The following is a 19,416-nucleotide window of genomic DNA, read 5'->3' on the forward strand; positions in this document are numbered from 1 at the left end:
TGTGTGTGTGTGTGTGTGTGTGTGTGTGTGTGTGTGTGTGTGTGTGTGTGCGTGCGTGCGTGCGTGCGTGCGAGAGTGCAACTTGTCTTCCTAATAGAACGTCGCATTTTGACGTATACTCTCCCTAAGGCCTCTAAGGTCCCCCAACCACTTGGGCTGGACGGTAGAGCGACGGTCTGGCTTCATGCTGGTCGACGTTCAATCCGCGACCGACCAAGTGGTTGGGCACCATTCCTACCCCCCGTCCCATCACAATTCCTTATCCTGACCCCTTCCCAGGGCTATATAGTCGTAATGACTTGGCGCTTTCTCCTGATAATTCCCTCCCCTTCCTCTCCCTAAGGCTAAAAATCGTCGTACTAGAAAGTGGTAGCGGCTCGCGAAATTGACATTCTGTCCCGTTTTCTGTTTTGGGTCCTCTGATAGGTTAAGATAAGGGGACTTTAGTACCTCAGTTTCTTGACGTTGGGAAATCTTAGTAGGAGCGTGCTTGTGTGTGTGAGTATATGTTAATAGGTTGAAGAGCGCTCAAAGTTACGAAGCTTATATTTAAGCGTAACCTTATAACCCAACCTAACCTAACCTTCCATGATTATTGTGTTATAGGTTTATGTATTTATTACTTTGTTGTGTTTTTGTGGTTATTAATTTTTGTTATTTGTTTATACTAAGATAATTATATAATGTGTGTATTGAGAGAGTTGTGTAGTGGTGCTGCAGCTGTCAGTCATGTAGTTAGCGGTGCTGCAGCTGTCAGTCATGTAGTTAGCGGTGCTGCAGCTGTCAGTCATGTAGTTAGTGGTGCTGCAGCTGTCAGTCATGTAGTTAGCGGTGCTGCAGCTGTCAGTCATGTAGTTAGTGGTGCTGCAGCTGTCAGTCATGTAGTTAGCGGTGCTGCAGCTGTCAGTCATGTAGTTAGCGGTGCTGCAGCTGTCAGTCATGTAGTTAGTGGTGCTGCAGCTGTCAGTCATGTAGTTAGCGGTGCTGCAGCTGTCAGTCATGTAGTTAGTGGTGCTGCAGCTGTCAGTCATGTAGTTAGCGGTGCTGCAGCTGTCAGTCATGTAGTTAGTGGTGCTGCAGCTGTCAGTCATGTAGTTAGTGGTGCTGCAGCTGTCAGTCATGTAGTTAGTGGTGCTGCAGCTGTCAGTCATGTAGTTAGCGGTGCTGGTGCTGTCAGTCATGTAGTTAGTGGTGCTGCAGCTGTCAGTCATGTAGTTAGCGGTGCTGCAGCTGTCAGTCATGTAGTTAGTGGTGCTGGAGCTGTCAGTCATGTAGTTAGTGGTGCTGCAGCTGTCAGTCATGTAGTTAGCGGTGCTGGAGCTGTCAGTCATGTAGTTAGCGGTGCTGCAGCTGTCAGTCATGTAGTTATCGGTGCTGCAGCTGTCAGTCATGTAGTGAGGTGACCCGGAACACTAAGTGTAACAGTGTAACATGGCTCCTGTAACACCTGCCCCTTCACCTGTACACCACTCTTATGTTTGTTTACACATACATTATTTTGAATAAGCATCGTAATGTATTATACTGTATCCCTAGAGTCAGGATAAAAGAGATATTGTATTAATGGAGTGAGTGAATTTAGTTGTATGATGTGGCGTGAAAATAACGTTATAAAGGGATGAAAACACACAAAACACGTCTGCACAAGGAGAAGAAATTAATGAAATAGAATCAGTGAATAGAATCAAATATCATTAATTATAATGTTCAAGGAAAGTATTACATTACTCACAATTATGGAAATAGCCTTAGAGGATGTAATGAATATGTCAATGAACAATTATTTTGAAGGGAAATGTTTTAGACAAGCATATATATATGGGGCATTTACATATAATTTCAACACAGGCAAAGGCGTCAAAATGTAAGACATGGAAATGTTCAGGTATTTGGTATTAAACTCAGAGCAAGTGATCAAGGGGGACTGTTGTGTCGTGTAACTGCTCTCTGACGCACCCTTCCATACTGGGAAACACACCCATGACTGGAGTCTAGGCAGCCAATTTGCCTGCCTAGCGACATTGTTATCGACATTGAATCAACGTCGATAACGGACGTTTATTCAATGTCTAGATAACTTTGAAGATAAGTTTTTATTGAAGATAACCTTTTATTGAAGATAATCTTTTATTGAAGATAACCTTTTATTGAAGAAAACCTTTTATTGAAGATAACCTCTTACTGAAGATAACCTTTTAGTGAAGACAACCTTATATTGAAGATAATTATTTATCAAAGATAGCCTTTTATCGAGGATAACCTTTTATTGAAGATAACGTTTTTAATTTCTCAAATATTGCCTCTTATGTCGTACAGTGTTCAGGCAGTCAAGATATATGCAATTTACATATATTTCTTTGACTAGAATTATTGTTGTCATCCTGATGGAGAACATCAGTTTCATGATGCATAATTTCCTTACAATAAAGCAATGTTGGTGTTTGTTTACAAGCCTTATTTGTTAAGCGGCTCCACTAGTTTACCTTATTGTATTCCTTTATATACTGTGCAGCATGTGAATATTACACTAGGTTGTATTCATCGCCTCCTGTGTGTCCCCTAGTGTGTCAATACCCCATCAACCGTCGTCCAGCTGTTAGGCAGCTCACCTCTCGACGGTGATTATTTTAAGTTTAGTGCTACTGATCGATGAAGGGCTTTCTACAGCTTCTTGCAGTATTCGCAGAAGAAAGTTGTCAGACGTTAAGGTCTTCAATGTTTTTAGTACCTCTACTTTCTCTCTCTTTCTTTACCCTCATCAGGTTGTCTGTACTAACCTACTCTAGTTGTCTACCAACCTTCCCTAGTTGTCTACCAACCTACTCTAGTTGTCTACCAACCTTCAGTAGTTTTCTACCAACCTTCCCTAGTTGTCTACCAACCTACTCTAGTTGTCTACCAACCTTCAGTAGTTTTCTACCAACCTTCCCTAGTTATATATCTTCCTCTACTAGTTGTCTCTATATTTACTTCTTCCTGTGCCTGACTCTGTACCCTTCGTTCATGGGATGAATGTTTGAAACAAAACCTCAATGTTGTAATGTTCATATCGTGCCAGACCTCAGCTTCTATGTAGGACAGTCGTAGTCAAGTTAGTTAATTCACTAGAACTCCACTATGTTTCTCTCTCTCTCTCACTCACTCACTCTCTCCTTCTCTTTCTCTCTCCCTCGCTGAAATATTTTTAATCGTATAATGATCAGATCAAATGTTACATTGGTTGAGTGGTCAAAGGAGCTGTGATCCAGACTATAGCTCCTGAGTCTCTTTGACGTGTTTGCCTGCAGGGTGTAAATTACCTCAGTTTATGGTGTAATTTGTTTATGTTGGTTGTCTTTAAAGATGTATTAACCTATTTTTGCAGCATTCAGTTATTTGTTATGTTGCTATCTTTTAAAAGTTATCGCTTAATAGGTCAGGATTCAAGAATTTACCCAACCACTTCCGAAACCTATATATCTCTCTTTAATTATAGCAGCTTCGTTTACTTTAATTGAACAGTTCACGAGCTGCGAGGCACCACGAGGTGCTTTGTGAAAATAATAACCTTGGGGGTTGTGATGTTTCTGAGCTCGTAAACCGTTTATTATATTTATAAAAGCTGCCGTAATTAGGAAAAGATGTACAGGTTTCGCAAGTTTTTCCGTAAATTCATGTTGAGTTGTGGCCTAGTGATGAGAGGACCAGTTATGATATCTACAATTTAGGAATTATTTCAGTGCACAGAGAAACAGCGGTTAAAGTTGTTCTCATAACTGTACCAATTACTGTATCATCACTGTACCCATCACCGGTGGCTGAGCGGGCAGAACACTGTACGCGTGATCCTGTGGTTTCGGGTTCGATCCCGGGCGCCGGCGAGAAACAATGGGCAGTTTCTTTCACCCTGATGGTCCTGTTACCAAGCAGTAAATAGATACCTGGGAGTTAGTCAGCTGTCACAGGCAGCTTCCTGGGGGTGGAGGTCTGGTCGAAGACCGGGCCGCGGGGACACTAAGCCCCGAAATCATCTCAAAATAACCTCATCTCAAGATAGATCACTGTACCGTCACTGTACCCATCACCGTACCATTACTGTACCCATCACAGTACCATCACTGTACCCATTACTGTACCCATCACTGTACCCATCACTGTACCATCACTGCACCCATTACTGTACCCATCACTGTATCCATCATTGTACCCATCACTGTACCCATTAGTGTACCCATCACTGTACCCATCACTGTACCATCACTGCACCCATTACTGTACCCATCACTGTATCCATCATTGAACCCATCACTGTACCCATTACTGTACCCATCACTGTACCATTACTGTACCCATCACTGTACACATCACTGTACCCATCACCGTACCATTACTGTACCCATCACAGTACCATCACTGTACCCATCACAGTACCATCACTGTACCCATCACTGTACATCACTGTACCATCACTGTACCATCACTGTACCCATCACTGTACCATCACTGTACCATCACTGTACCCATCACTGTACCATCACTGTACCCATCACTGTACCATCACTGTACCATCACTGTACCATCACTGTACCCATCACTGTACCATCACTGTACCATCACTGTACCCATCACTGTACCATCACTGTACCCATTATAACAACTGAAGCTGTTTAAAATAAGTAATTGTATGGGAGGCAGTGGTGTGAGATTTTTCTCTACGCCTACCTCCCTTAGGAGGAGGACTACAAGTTTAAAGGCTGCTCACGGCAGTTAAGCATGAGTCCAATAGAAAAAGGAAAAGCGGGAGCAAACCGCCAGGCCTCCACCACCAGGGGTGAAAACCTGTCCACAATAGGCCGCTGGCTCCTCCTAGTTAAACAGGACGTTAAAACTAATAAAGGGTAACCGACGGGTTCTCACAATCAAATATTTATATTTGATGTGGCGCTGTGAATTGGAATTCGAATTCCCAAGAACAGCCGTCATATCAAAAGATCACATCAACATTCAGTCGTATAAAGCAGAACATGGGTGGAAAAGAATGGTTGAAGGGTTGACATCAAAGACCGTTTTCTATAAAATAACAATTTATTAATAACAAGAGACAAAACTACTACATTAGCGAGTTTACGTTACGTTAATGTTCATCCAGTGGCACGATAACAAATAGCTAAATAGCAACCCTTGCTGTGCAGCTTCATATTGAACTAACCTGAACACAGGTGTGCCCACTGACGACGCAATACTGCAAATCAAAAAAAATATCACAGACTAAGTTACACTACAGAGTACCTCGTTACTCTAATGTCCATCCAGTGGCAATTTCAACACAGCTATTCAGCAGCCCCTCGAAAAATGACAGCAATCTCCATCTTGCTGACACTTCGGGCTGACCAGTGAACTAACTGAACAATGACGGATGCCCACTAATGACACAAGCTTGCAATCAATATTGTCACGGCTTCATGGTAACAGATACTATAATCACAATCTTAAGGGTCCTCCTTCCATAACAGGAGTGACCCCCGTAACTAGGCGGGTAGTCCAACAGTGACTCCCCCTATCACAACCTAATGTGAACACTCTTTGCAACCCCCTGCAAGGAGCTGCACTGTAAACAGTGAACAAAGTCAGGCAAGGTGGGATTCTAGGACACAGCTCCAGTAATCCCTAAGTTACTTTATTCTCGTCACCAGACGATAACCAAAAGAAATTGCCATAATCAATTACAAAATTGGTTATGTGATTAATTACGTTAATTGACTGATCGCAGCAGTCAGCAACAAAGTACTACGTTAATCACAAACAATTGTCTCTCTTAGACAACAACAGGATGGTACTCTACGTTAATCATTAACACTTGTCTCTCTTAACACAAGTCGTTTTGTTAATAATAACTCAAAACTCTCTTATATTACATCACACTTGTCTCCTTGCAAGTATTCAGTGAGTAATTCTTAATTAAGGTCAAACGGACCACTAATTACATCCCAATTGAGTTACGTTAACTAAGCCTACCCTAACTTAGTAGCTTCTCAACAGTCTGTGTCAAAATTTACTTTAATGAGTGTAATTACCCTAATTAACTCTGAGCAATTAATTAACTGTCACCAGGACCGATAATTAATCATACATAAATACGTCTCACTCCGCACTGCCTAAGCAGGTCTCATCAAACACTGTGAATTCACGGGAGAGGAGTTAATTACCCCTAATTAACATAAGTGCATCTTAATCCACTGTCCTAAGACAGGATATGATTAATATAACGATTTATGCTAGCTCCATGACCTCGCTTTACTGAGTCATCTGAGTCCTCAAGACTCCAGATGTTAATTACTCCACTAATTATCATGAGCAACTAATTGCTATACCCCAGAAAGGTAATTAGTCCCGAGCAAATTACGTTAACACAAATACTGACAGATCCTCTCCCACTACGTGAATTCATGATGAGAATGCTAATTACATAATTAGCTAGAGTGGTCAATTAGTTGTTACACAGACAATTAATTGCACCCGAAACGTATCTCACTCAAGCTCAACACTGTTCTCCTATAACAGCACTCACTCACTCAACAATAAATGTGCACCCCTTATCCAGTTAATTACCCTTTTAATTAACTCACTGAATCCTTAAGTCCTCAACACAACTTAAAGAAACAAAGTAACCCCAGTGTTACAGAGGTCACACTTACAATGGCATGCATAACAACACAAATGCACTGCCCACATACGGTTGCGGCTACTGCAACTCGTTAATTACTGTGCCCACACAGTAATGACACACGGTTGTGCAACAACAAGAGTATACCAATATTACTGCCCCCCCTTATCTTGCAACCGTTGCAAGGGACTACTTCAGCAAGACAATTTACGTTAATATAAAGCACCGTTGCTACACGGACAGCTGGTACTAATTCTCTTAATTAGGCAATTAACAAATCAATTGCTTGCTCTCATTAAGTACTGTGAATTCCCCTGAATAATCAAAGAAGCCCCTTAAAGCCTCAACACAGTTCCTAGGGCAGTTAATATTGTATACCTGATAACAACACTGCACAAACCTACAGCATAATGATGCCGTCAGCATACCCCACATGCTAATGACATCATTAGGCAATCAGTCAGCAATCTCATCTACTGACTCACCACACAACACAGTACATAGAAACATGCAAATGAACACATAGAAATGGCATTCACATAATGAAAATTATATCACCAGATAAATGTACCCCTAACTACACAGACCTCAGGATATCCACTGACATCCCTGCAACACTGGCCTGCCTACCTCTGCAATGATATAATTAACATGCTGTACTATGGCATTAATCCAGTCTGAACGATTATATAGAATCGACAGACTGGATCAATTATATGGTTGATCTCTACACTGACCCGTTACATACTCGAGTCAGTCTACACACTCATATATATAACTATATATCTACAGTGTGGTACCGTGTACAACATCCATCTCCAGGTACCGCCCAACCAGTCACCTGGACGTGCTACAGACAGCTGTCTCTCGGCTCCTTCCCTAGCCTGGCAGGGCTATGGGACAACACAGCTTTTACCGGAATTTCCACTAGTCTGAGACACTGTTACACTATGATTATTGTACTCACGTTTACTCATATCCTCAACAATCATTTCCCTGGTCACTACCCCTCTGGCTGTAGAACACCTAGCTCGCTCCTCGTGCATCAACTAGGTGTGGCCCTAGAATGTCCAGGGAAGGTGGCCAAGTGGGATGGCCAAGGCATGTGGCCTCAGCGTGGGCCTAAGGTGGGGTGGTCACGGGTAGCGCGTGACGTCACAGTGCCCCACCCGAGCTGGGCAGGCGCGCAGGGTGGCGCGGCCCGGGGTGGGCGGCGTGGGGGTTCGCCACCCGGGCAGCTGGCCAAGGTGGCCGACGCATGGGTGGTGCGCACATGGGATGCCTCAGGCTGGCCTGGCCAGCACCCACAGGCATACAGAATGGGGATGGGAGAACCATCAAACACCCCCATTAAAACAGAGCATGCCTTGCTCGTACACTGGAGTGACAATGGCCGGCGGCGTCACCACATGGCGGACCCAACAAGGTGGAATTCAAAGTCCAACAGGGGCCTGTAATATCACCACAATTACACTGCCCATATTCCACCAATTGTCCATTAACACTAGACAGGATACTCAGACCCGATGTGAGGGATCAATCTGATACACCATGAGGCCTGCCAGCTGCCTCATGGGTGAACACTGTAACTGTCTCTTAGTTTTTTATACTGTTCCTACCGTACTCTTCGGCCCCAATTTCACGCAAATTGGGCCTTGACACAACCCAGGATGGCAGGAGTGCCATGCACGATGAGTAATCAAGATCACACAGTGATTAATGGGGGTGGAGGTGGCAGGCAGCCACCCCCACACAAAGTCACCTTCCCACTCTTGCCGCCCAGCTCAGACTGCCTCTTTGGCGGCTAGAGAAAACTCGAAATGCCCATCTCTCCCCCCTACCTATGTTGACCAATCAGCACTAAGCCGGCACTGTTCTCTCGTGCCATTACCAATAACAGCTGTTCGCGCCAAAACTCAGCTAGGAGCAGAGGTGCCGCTACCAATCACAGACGCCCTCACCCTGAGGCGTCCTGTGGCGTCACAAGCAGGGGGAGGCCTAGGACTGGCGCGATGGCTCACATGGTGGGGGAGGGGGACGTTCACCCCACTGTCCTTCCCCCCTCCTAACAGTTTGAGTCAAGTACCCTCTCACACCACTTCATTCTCAACTCCCATCCTATTTTCACAGAAACAGGAAAAATTCTGTAACTCCCTCTTCAGAGTAATCACAGACTTCTGGCTAGTCTTACATGATAGTCCATAGCATGAGCTTTCATCCAACACCCCACAAGTGTATGTTAGTTTGAAAACTTCTTGACTAGAGTCCCTAGAGCAATTAGCCATCGTTCTGTCGAGTAACGTTACTCTCGAGAGTGTTTATCGGCATGCGTGATCGATAAATCACTCACCCATGTGATTTAGGAGTGCGAAATCTCCTTAGTGTTCCCAATAACGTTTGATAGCTGTAGGCTACATGTGTCAGCAGTAATTATATATATATATATATATATAATTGTAGTGTCACGGTGCCCAGTGTTATTGTGGTATTTACTGTGTGGTAATTGCAATATTTTGACCTATGTTCTAGGGGTTATTGAGAGAACTGGGGTCATTTGCAACAGTAAGTAAGTGTGTGCAATAGTCTAATATTTGGAAATTAGAGTACTTGACGTGTGTTATTGCAGAGGGGTTGTTATTTTGATGGTAATTGTTGCTAGTGTTGAGCATCACCGTATGTGATTGCAGTTCAGTAAAGTCATTGTGGGGCAGTGTTCTAGAGGGTTCATGTCCTGTAGGTTATTTTACTAGGTTCTGCAGTATTGTCATTGCAACCGGATTGTAACGTAAATCACTGTGATTTGTTAGTGTGATTTGTCATTGTCGTGGGTGAACTCGGCTGTAGACGAGTACTTGGGTACACATATATTCTCCTGGTTATCTGGTAGGACATCGAAGTCCAGTATTCAGTGAGGTGATTGCGAGGCAATTAATATAACGTAACCAAGGGAACGCCCATTGCTTTAAGAGAATTTGTTCTTTGACAATTTGAGTAACGTAGAATACGTTTGGGTTAATTTACTTTCCTGTAAGCAGCTACGGTAGTCTCGAGGAGCCTATCCATCAGCCAGATAAGAATTAGAGTATTGTCTGTCGTAATTAACGGTCAGTGGGCCGGGTAATTGACGTATTTCAGGAAGTCAAAGTAATTAACCTTGATCCTTGTTTGATCGACTCACACGAAGGCTACATTGTTCCATTAACGTAACGTCGTTATCTGCCCGGAAGTACCGGCACTTGATTGACTCGTGAGAGGAGTAACGTCATTTAGAATAACGTAAACGTGGTGCTAATTACTGTTATTAGCCACCTGAATTGGTCTGAGTATGGAAGGCTCAGACGGAAGTCATACCTTAATGTAAATTGCTGAGCCAGTGTGAAAGGTTGCATATTTTAATTGTTTAAATATTGATCTTGAGGATAATAATTAATTACTCTAAAGGTAATCACGAGTGATTACCGTTCTCTTAGCACTTTGGACATTGTAAATCAAAGTTTACCATCACTGAGTGATTAGTAACCGATTAACGTAAATTAACGTAACTAGTAAAGATATTAATCAGCTGTCTGGTAGTACAGGGATTAATGGGATTTTCTCACTGAATGCTCGACGGGTAGAGTGTTGTGTAATTTCCGCGTTACTAGTGACAGTTGTAAGAGTTATTAATTTAACGTAAATGTTATTGTGTTATTAACGTAAGGATTAATTTGAGGAAGGGTGCTGGAGTTGCCAGTGAACCCATTAGTTATTGTTGTCATTGAAAGACTACTGATTTGATTGCATTGCAACCGCTATTGCAGGTGTAGACTGCACTGAGGCGTAGAACAGTTAGGAGGTTACTGGAGACGTGTTTCAGAACCTACTGTGTCATTTGTTGTAATTGTGATTATAGATCTGTTAGTTCTTGTTTCTTGTTGATTCCTCTGTGTTCACGCTTATGTTCGAGTTAGTTCATTATGCAGTCCGAGGGGGCTGGTGTCTAGCTGTCATTGATAGTGTCACAGGAAGGATTTCGAGTAACGTCATTGACATTTCTTTTTGTTTTGTTGTAGTAGTTAGTACTTTATTGAATAAACTAAGTTGTTATGGTTAACACTGTCTTTTCGTTACACCCCCACACATTATTATTGTTATACAAGTGTTCTTCACACTCCACAAATAAAATTGAGACTGATTCTGAGCTTTGGATCAAATATACGGCACCACACAACAATAAATTATTGTTGTGAGAGCCCAGGACCTACCCGCTAGATTCGCTTCGGCGAATGGCGAAGGTCGTCGGCCTAGTGGAGGGGATTTCAATTTTCATTGGGGTCTTGGCGTTTGCTCGCGCCTAGTCAATTGTTCATACATGGTCCCAAAGTGAGGAATGAGCTGGTTACTACACTGGTGTGTTAGCTAAACAAGTCCTTCCTCAGGCGACCTAATTGAATATCACGACAGGAATAAAGGTTAAAGAATAAAGAAAATTCTTAGAAATTTTCCGAGCTCAATTCCTTATACCAATTTCATTTTATTCGAAATCTCACAAACTTTCACACTAATACCCGCTTACAGCTCCGTTGCAAACTTCGTCCCTTTTAGAAAGGAAATTTTCTGTCTAGTCATTTTTAGAAAGTGTTCCACAATCTTCTTGCTGATTATTTTTTCCAAAGGATTACTTCTTGATTACTTTTTGACAGGAATTATGTTAGTAATCCCGGCCGGTAGTTTGTTTTTCTTGAATGTCTCCTCCCTTGATTATTGGCACCACAGTTGGCTTGTACAGATCCCGGGATGTACCCCACATAATAGTGCTTGCGGGTGTTGGGCTTTGGCTCTTTGGTCCCGCCTCTCAGCTGTCAAACAAGTGGTGTAAAAGTGCAGGAGACTTTTGGACTCTGTCATATTTACATTTGAAATTGTGTGTGAAAATCACGAAGAAATTAAACCTTGGTGAATAATGTGACACCGTTGACTACGGAAGGAAGAACTGCAACGGGAAGTTCCTTAAGTAATTTCGTGTATGAAGATTTATTGATTAATACGAAAGTACTTGAGGAGCTTCCTGTTTCATTTCTTCCTTCGACAGTGTCACATTTGAAATTGTGTTTGGCGCCTGTCACCACCAGCTCACTACTTGGTGCACTTCATCTGTTAACGACTCCGTTTCCACCCGTGTTCTCTAGTAGGTGTGTTCCATACCTACAATGAGAATTTCTATGAGAAATGTATATGTGGTAATCATGTTTCTTTTTGATTATCTTGTATCTTTCAATGACGTGATGTTAATTTTATGTAGCATTCCCTCGTAACTCATACTTCTCAGTTCTGAGACAAGTCTGATGTCATACATCTGAACTTTCTCTAACTTCGCCATGGGCTTGACGAGATATGGACTCCACGATGGAGCTGCATACTCCAGAACTGGTCTGACATTTGTGGTATACAAGATTATGAATGATTCATTGCATCAATTTCTAAAGGGAGTTCTTATGTTGGCCATCCTAAGAACTGCCTATAGAAATGTTTGTAAAGAATTATTCAGAGCCTCGTATATCGCATATGTTATTTGTCAGGTAAACAATGAAGTATGCGCTGGGTATGTGTATTTACTATTTGTGTCTGCAAGAGCTATTAGCTCTTGGACCCCGCCTTTCTAACTAATCTACTTTCCTCTATTATATCTACTACATATTTATTCTGTAACACACACACACACACACATACACACAAGCAAACTCTATTCATAATTTTAAAATTAGGTATGATAGGGAAATGGGACAGGAGTCATTGCTGTAAACAACCGATGGCTGGAAAGGCGGGATCCAAGAGTCAATGCTCGATCCTGCAAGCACAAATAGGTAAGTACAAATAGGTGACTACACACACACACACACACACACACACACACACACACACACACGACCTGGGGAGCGAAGCTGGTAGACGTTATTGACAGGAATTTTCTAACACAGCATGTGAAAGAAGATACTAGGGAAAGAGGAGGGGATACGCCCAGCCTATTAGATCTCATTATCACTCAGAATGTAGAAGACATCGAGCAGTTGGAACATGAAATACCACTAGGAGCTAGTGACCATTGTGTCCTAGTCTTTGACTACATGATGGAGCTTAAAATTGTGACCAAAGGACAAGAGGTCCGGGAAAGGAGACTTGATTACAGAAAAGGGGACTACAGAAGGATAAGGGACTACCTGGGAGAAGTGCAGTGGGAGGAAGAACTTAGAGGAAAAACAGTGCAAGGTATGATGAACCAAGTCATATTGAAATGCAAGGAGGCTGAAGATAGATTTATTCCAACAATAAAGGAAAAAAGCAGGAGGGAATATAATAACCCATGGTTTAATAGACAGTGTCAGGAAGCAAAGGTGAGAAGCAGGAGGGAGTGGAGGAAGTACAGAAGACAAAGGACAGAGGACAACAGGATTAGATGTAACAGAGCTAGGAATGATTACATTAACATAAGACGAGTGTCGGAAAGGAATTATGAGAACGATATTGCAGTCAAAGCGAAAAAGCAACCAAAATTACTACATAGCCATATAAGAAGGAAGATGTCGGTAAATGACCAAGTGACAAGACTGAGGAAAACAGAAGGGGCATATACAGAAAGCGACAAGGAAATCTGCGAGGTACTGAATGCAAAATTCCATGGAGTGTTCACAACCGAGCCTGAGCAGCTCCCATTGTTAGAAGAGATTACCCAAGATGAAAGACTATCGGATATAGAGCTGACAGCAGAGGATGTAATGAAACAGTTGACAACACTGGATGCAAATAAAGCTGTTGGACCAGACAAAGTATCACCGTGGATACTCAAAGAGGCAGCGCAGGCTCTCAGCGTGCCTCTGGCAATGATCTTTAATGAGTCACTTATGACGGGAGAATTGCCCAGTTGCTGGAAGGAGGCAAATGTCGTACCGATTTTCAAAAAGGGTGATAGGGAGGAGGCACTTAACTACAGACCCGTATCACTGACAAGCATCCCCTGCAAAATTCTTGAAAGAATAATTAGGCTAAGACTTGTTGAGCACCTGGAGAGCATTGGGTTTGTAAACAAGCACCAACATGGGTTCTGGACAGGGAAATCATGCCTAACAAACCTTTTAGAATTCTATGATAAAGTAACAAGGATAAGGCAGGACAGAGAAGGCTGGGCAGACTGCATATTTCTTGACTGCCAAAAGGCCTTTGATACGGTACCGCACATGAGACTGCTATACAAACTTGAGAGGCAGGCAGGAGTAAGCGGAAAGGCCCTAGTATGGGTGAAGAACTACCTAACAGGAAGGAGCCAGAGGGTAATGGTAAGGGGCGAAAAGTCGGACTGGCGAACAGTAACAAGTGGAGTACCTCAAGGATCGGTGCTGGGACCAATCCTCTTTCTAATTTACGTAAATGATATGTTTACAGGAGTGGAATCATACATGTCAATGTTTGCAGATGACGCAAAATTAATGAGAAGAGTTGTGACAGACGAGGATTGTAGGATCCTCCAAGAGGACTTAAACAGGCTGCAGAGATGGTCAGGGAAATGGCTACTGGAGTTTAACACCAGTAAATGTAAAGTTATGGAAATGGGATCAGGTGACAGGAGACCAAAGGGACAGTACACAATGAAGGGGAACAGCCTACCTGTAACGATTCGAGAAAGAGACCTGGGAGTGGATGTGACACCTAATCTAACTCCTGAGGCACATATAAATAGGATAACGACAGCAGCGTACTCTACACTGGCGAAAATTAGAACTTCATTCAGAAACCTAAATGAGGAAGCTTTTAGGGCGCTTTACACTGCCTACGTGAGACCCGTCTTAGAGTATGCCGCGCCATCATGGAGCCCCCACCTGAAGAAACACATAAAGAAACTGGAGAAGGTTCAGAGGTTTGCGACGAGGCTTGTCCCAGAGTTACGAGGGATGGGATATGAAGAGCGGCTGAAGGAACTGAACCTAACGACACTAGAGAAAAGAAGGGAGAGAGGAGATATGATAGGGACATATAAAATACTCAGGGGAATTGATAAAGTGGAAATAGATGAAATGTTCACACGTAATAATAACAGAACGAGGGGACATGGGTGGAAACTGGAAACTCAGATGAGTCACAGAGATGTTAGGAAGTTTTCTTTTAGCGTGAGAGTAGTGGGAAAATGGAATGCACTTGGGGAACAGGTTGTGGAAGCAAATACTATTCATACTTTTAAAACTAGGTATGATAGGGAAATGGGACAGGAGTCATTGCTGTAAACAACCGATAGCTAGAAAGGCGGGATCCAAGAGTCAATGCTCGATCCTGCAAGCACATATAGGTGAGTACATATAGGTGAGTACACACACACATACACACACAAACATACATAAGGCCCAGGTCACCTCCCAGGTCGCATCCTCCCCAACTCAGCCCTCCTATACCTCCCCCCTGCCTCAGCCTCCCAAAACCCCCCTGTCCCTTCCACATTTGCACCTCCCCAACGATTCCCCTGCCCCTGCTACATCACACTTGTCAGCGACCCCAGTGGGTCAAGCCATGCCCTCCCCAAACCCACCTTCCCATCCCCCCTCCCCAAATACCCCTTCCTACTCCCCTGCCCCTTCTACCCCATTGACTTCAATTCCATCTACTCCATCCCAGCCCTCACTGCACCCCTCTTCCACTCACCCCCAAACCCCACCCAACCCTCACCCCTCCTATGCACCTCCAACCCACATTTAACCCCCTCACCTTGTGACCCCCTAACACCTTCCCCCATCTCCCTCTTCCCCTCTTCTACCCCAAAACCCCCACCTACCCCCGATTCCCCCCTAACTAATATACCCTCTCTTCCACTCCCAGCACCCATGCTCCATTCTCATCTCAGCTCTCCGCCCTCAGTATCCCTCTCCCCCCCAACCTCTCAACCTCTATCTGATTCTCAGTCTCACTCTATTTCTCAGCCCCCCTATGCTATTCAGACCCCTAACTTTCAGACCCATTATGCCCTTCCTACCCCCCTAGATGCCCAGACCCCATTCGCCTACCAGGCACTCCCAGGCACCCCCTAGCACCCCCCACTCACCCCCACAGCCCCCACTTGCCCCCAGACACCCCCCAGTTCCCCCCAGACCCCTGGTGAAAGGGGGAACTCTGACACCCGAGTTTCCAAGAAGAGTCTCAAGGTTTGGTACACCAATGCTGATGGGGTAGCCAATAAAGCAGAAGAGATAAAAGAAAGAGTTAGTGAGGCAGACCCAGACATAGTGGCAATAGTGGAAACTAAAATAAATGGTATGATCTCGGATGCAATCTTTCCAGAGGGTACCAGGTGATAAGAAAAGAAAGGACACAGAGACAGGGAGGAGGAGTGGCACTACTAATAAAGCGGAAATGGAAGTTTGATGAGCTGGAAAATCCGGGTACCAATGAAAGCACAAGCTTCATACATGGAACTCTGACAGTGGATGGGAAGAAGATTGTAATCTTGATACTCTACAATCCCCCACCAAACAGTAGAAGGCCCAGGCAGGAGTACGAGGACAGCAACAAGACATGTATGGATGAACTGCAGAGGGCAGCAACTTTAGCGCATAGAATGAGAGCGAAGCTGCTGGTCATGGGGGACCTAAATCACGGAGAGATAGATTGGGAAACGAGGAATCCCCATGGCGGGGAAGAGACCTGGGGAGCGAAGCTGGTAGACGTTATTGACAGGAATTTCCTAACACAGCATGTGGAAGAAGATACTAGGGAAAGAGGAGGGGATACGCCCAGCCTATTAGATCTCATTATCACTCAGAATGTAGAAGACATCGAGCAGTTGGAACATGAAATACCACTAGGAGCTAGTGACCATTGTGTCCTAGTCTTTGACTACATGATGGAGTTTAAAATTGTGACCAAAGGACAAGAGGTCCGGGAAAGGAGACTTGATTACAGAAAAGGGGACTACAGAAGGATAAGGGACTACCTGGGAGAAGTGCAGTGGGAGGAAGAACTTAGAGGAAAAACAGTGCAAGGTATGATGAACCAAGTCATATTGAAATGCAAGGAGGCTGAAGATAGATTTATTCCAACAATAAAGGAAAAAAGCAGGAGGGAATATAATAACCCATGGTTTAATAGACAGTGTCAGGAAGCAAAGGTGAGAAGCAGGAGGGAGTGGAGGAAGTACAGAAGACAAAGGACAGAGGACAACAGGATTAGATGTAACAGAGCTAGGAATGATTACATTAACATAAGACGAGTGTCGGAAAGAAATTATGAGAATGATATTGCAGTCAAAGCGAAAAAGCAACCAAAATTACTACATAGCCATATAAGAAGGAAGATGTCGGTAAATGACCAAGTGACAAGACTGAGGAAAACAGAAGGGGCATATACAGAAAGCGACAAGGAAATCTGCGAGGTACTGAATGCAAAATTCCATGGAGTGTTCACAACCGAGCCTGAGCAGCTCCCTTTGTTAGAAGAGATTACCCAAGATGAAAGACTATCAGATATAGAGGTGACAGCAGAGGATGTAATGAAACAGTTGACAACACTGGATGCAAATAAAGCTGTTGGACCAGACAAAGTATCACCGTGGATACTTAAAGAGGCAGCGCAGGCTCTCAGCGTGCCTCTGGCAATGATCTTTAATGAGTCACTTATGTCGGGAGAATTGCCCAGTTGCTGGAAGGAGGCAAATGTCGTACCGATTTTCAAAAAAGGTGATAGGGAGGAGGCACTTAACTACAGACCCGTATCACTGACAAGCATCCCCTGCAAAATACTTGAAAGAATAATTAGGCTAAGACTTGTTGAACACCTGGAGAGCATTGGGTTTGTAAACAAGCACCAACATGGGTTCTGGACAGGGAAATCATGCCTAACAAACCTTTTAGAATTCTATGATAAAGTAACAAGGATAAGGCAGGACAGAGAAGGCTGGGCAGACTGCATATTTCTTGACTGCCAAAAGGCCTTTGATACGGTACCGCACATGAGACTGCTATACAAACTTGAGAGGCAGGCAGGAGTAAGCGGAAAGGCCCTAGTATGGGTGAAGAACTACCTAACAGGAAGGAGCCAGAGGGTAATGGTAAGGGGCGAAAAGTCGGACTGGCGAACAGTAACAAGTGGAGTACCTCAAGGATCGGTGCTGGGACCAATCCTCTTTCTAATTTACGTAAATGATATGTTTACAGGAGTGGAATCATACATGTCAATGTTTGCAGATGACGCAAAATTAATGAGAAGAGTTGTGACAGACGAGGATTGTAGGATCCTCCAAGAGGACTTAAACAGGCTGCAGAGATGGTCACGGAAATGGCTACTGGAGTTTAACACCAGTAAATGTAAAGTTATGGAAATGGGATCAGGTGACAGGAGACCAAAGGGACAGTACACAATGAAGGGGAACAGCCTACCTGTAACGATTCGAGAAAGAGACCTGGGAGTGGATGTGACACCTAATCTAACTCCTGAGGCACATATAAATAGGATAACGACAGCAGCGTACTCTACACTGGCGAAAATTAGAACTTCATTCAGAAACCTAAATGAGGAAGCTTTTAGGGCACTTTACACTGCCTACGTGAGACCCGTCTTAGAGTATGCCGCGCCATCATGGAGCCCCCACCTGAAGAAACACATAAAGAAACTGGAGAAGGTTCAGAGGTTTGCGACGAGGCTTGTCCCAGAGTTACGAGGGATGGGATATGAAGAGCGGCTGAAGGAACTGAACCTAACGACACTAGAGAAAAGAAGGGAGAGAGGAGATATGATAGGGACATATAAAATACTCAGGGGAATTGATAAAGTGGAAATAGATGAAATGTTCACACGTAATAATAACAGAACGAGGGGACATGGGTGGAAACTGGAAACTCAGATGAGTCACAGAGATGTTAGGAAGTTTTCTTTTAGCGTGAGAGTAGTAGAAAAATGGAATGCACTTGGGGAACAGGTTGTGGAAGCAAATACTATTCATACTTTTAAAACTAGGTATGATAGGGAAATGGGACAGGAGTCATTGCTGTAAACAACCGATAGCTAGAAAGGCGGGATCCAAGAGTCAATGCTCGATCCTGCAAGCACATATAGGTGAGTACATATAGGTGAGTACATTCATAAATATATGTATCCCAAGGAAGCAGCCCGTAGCAGATGCCTTACTCCCAGGTACCTATTTACTGCTAGGTGAACAGATGCATCATGATAAAAGAAACTACCCATTTGCTACTACCTCTGCCAGGAATCGAACCCAGGCCATTAGGACTATAATCACCAAGCGCTGTCCACTCAGCCACGAGGCTCCTAAAGAGGAATACCTTTTAGACCGTCAAAAGACGAAGCGACACATTCTAGTTAATAATGTTAACAACTTTGCCTTCAGGGAGACTCGAACTCCCGACCTCTGGTTTACTAGACCAGCGCACTGCCCACTGAGCTATGAAGGCTCTCCGAGGTTGTCTGTGTGTATGTGTGTGTGTGTGTATGTATACATATGTGTGTGTGTGTGTGTATGTATACATATGTGTGTGTGTGTGTATGTATACATGTGTGTGTGTGTGTGTGTGTATACATACCTAAGTCTGTGTGTGTGTGTGTGTGTGTGTGTGTGTGTGTGTGTATACCTAAGTCTGTGTGTGTACTCGCCTATTTGTGTCTGCAGGATCGAGCATTGACTCTTGGATCCCGCCTACGGAAGGATGTGTGTGTGTATATGTATACAGATATGTGTGGGTGTGTGTACTCACCTAATTGTGTTTGCGGGGGTTGAGCTCTGGCTCTTTGGTCCCGCCTCTCAA

At 43.8% G+C, this 19,416-nt stretch overlaps 1 protein-coding gene and 1 non-coding gene across 2 annotated transcripts in view; one reads left to right on the top strand and one right to left on the bottom strand.

The window, feature by feature from the left end:
* Positions 1-19,416, top strand: part of LOC123772842 (uncharacterized) — a 654,514-nt gene that overhangs the window by 115,728 nt on the left and 519,370 nt on the right. The window lies entirely within an intron of this gene.
* On the bottom strand, positions 18,993-19,065 carry TRNAT-AGU (transfer RNA threonine (anticodon AGU)). Its single transcript has one exon. It is a non-coding gene; the product is annotated as a tRNA-Thr (tRNA).

Source organism: Procambarus clarkii, chromosome 12 (genome assembly GCF_040958095.1).
Source record: "Procambarus clarkii isolate CNS0578487 chromosome 12, FALCON_Pclarkii_2.0, whole genome shotgun sequence".
NCBI lineage: Eukaryota > Metazoa > Arthropoda > Malacostraca > Decapoda > Cambaridae > Procambarus > Procambarus clarkii.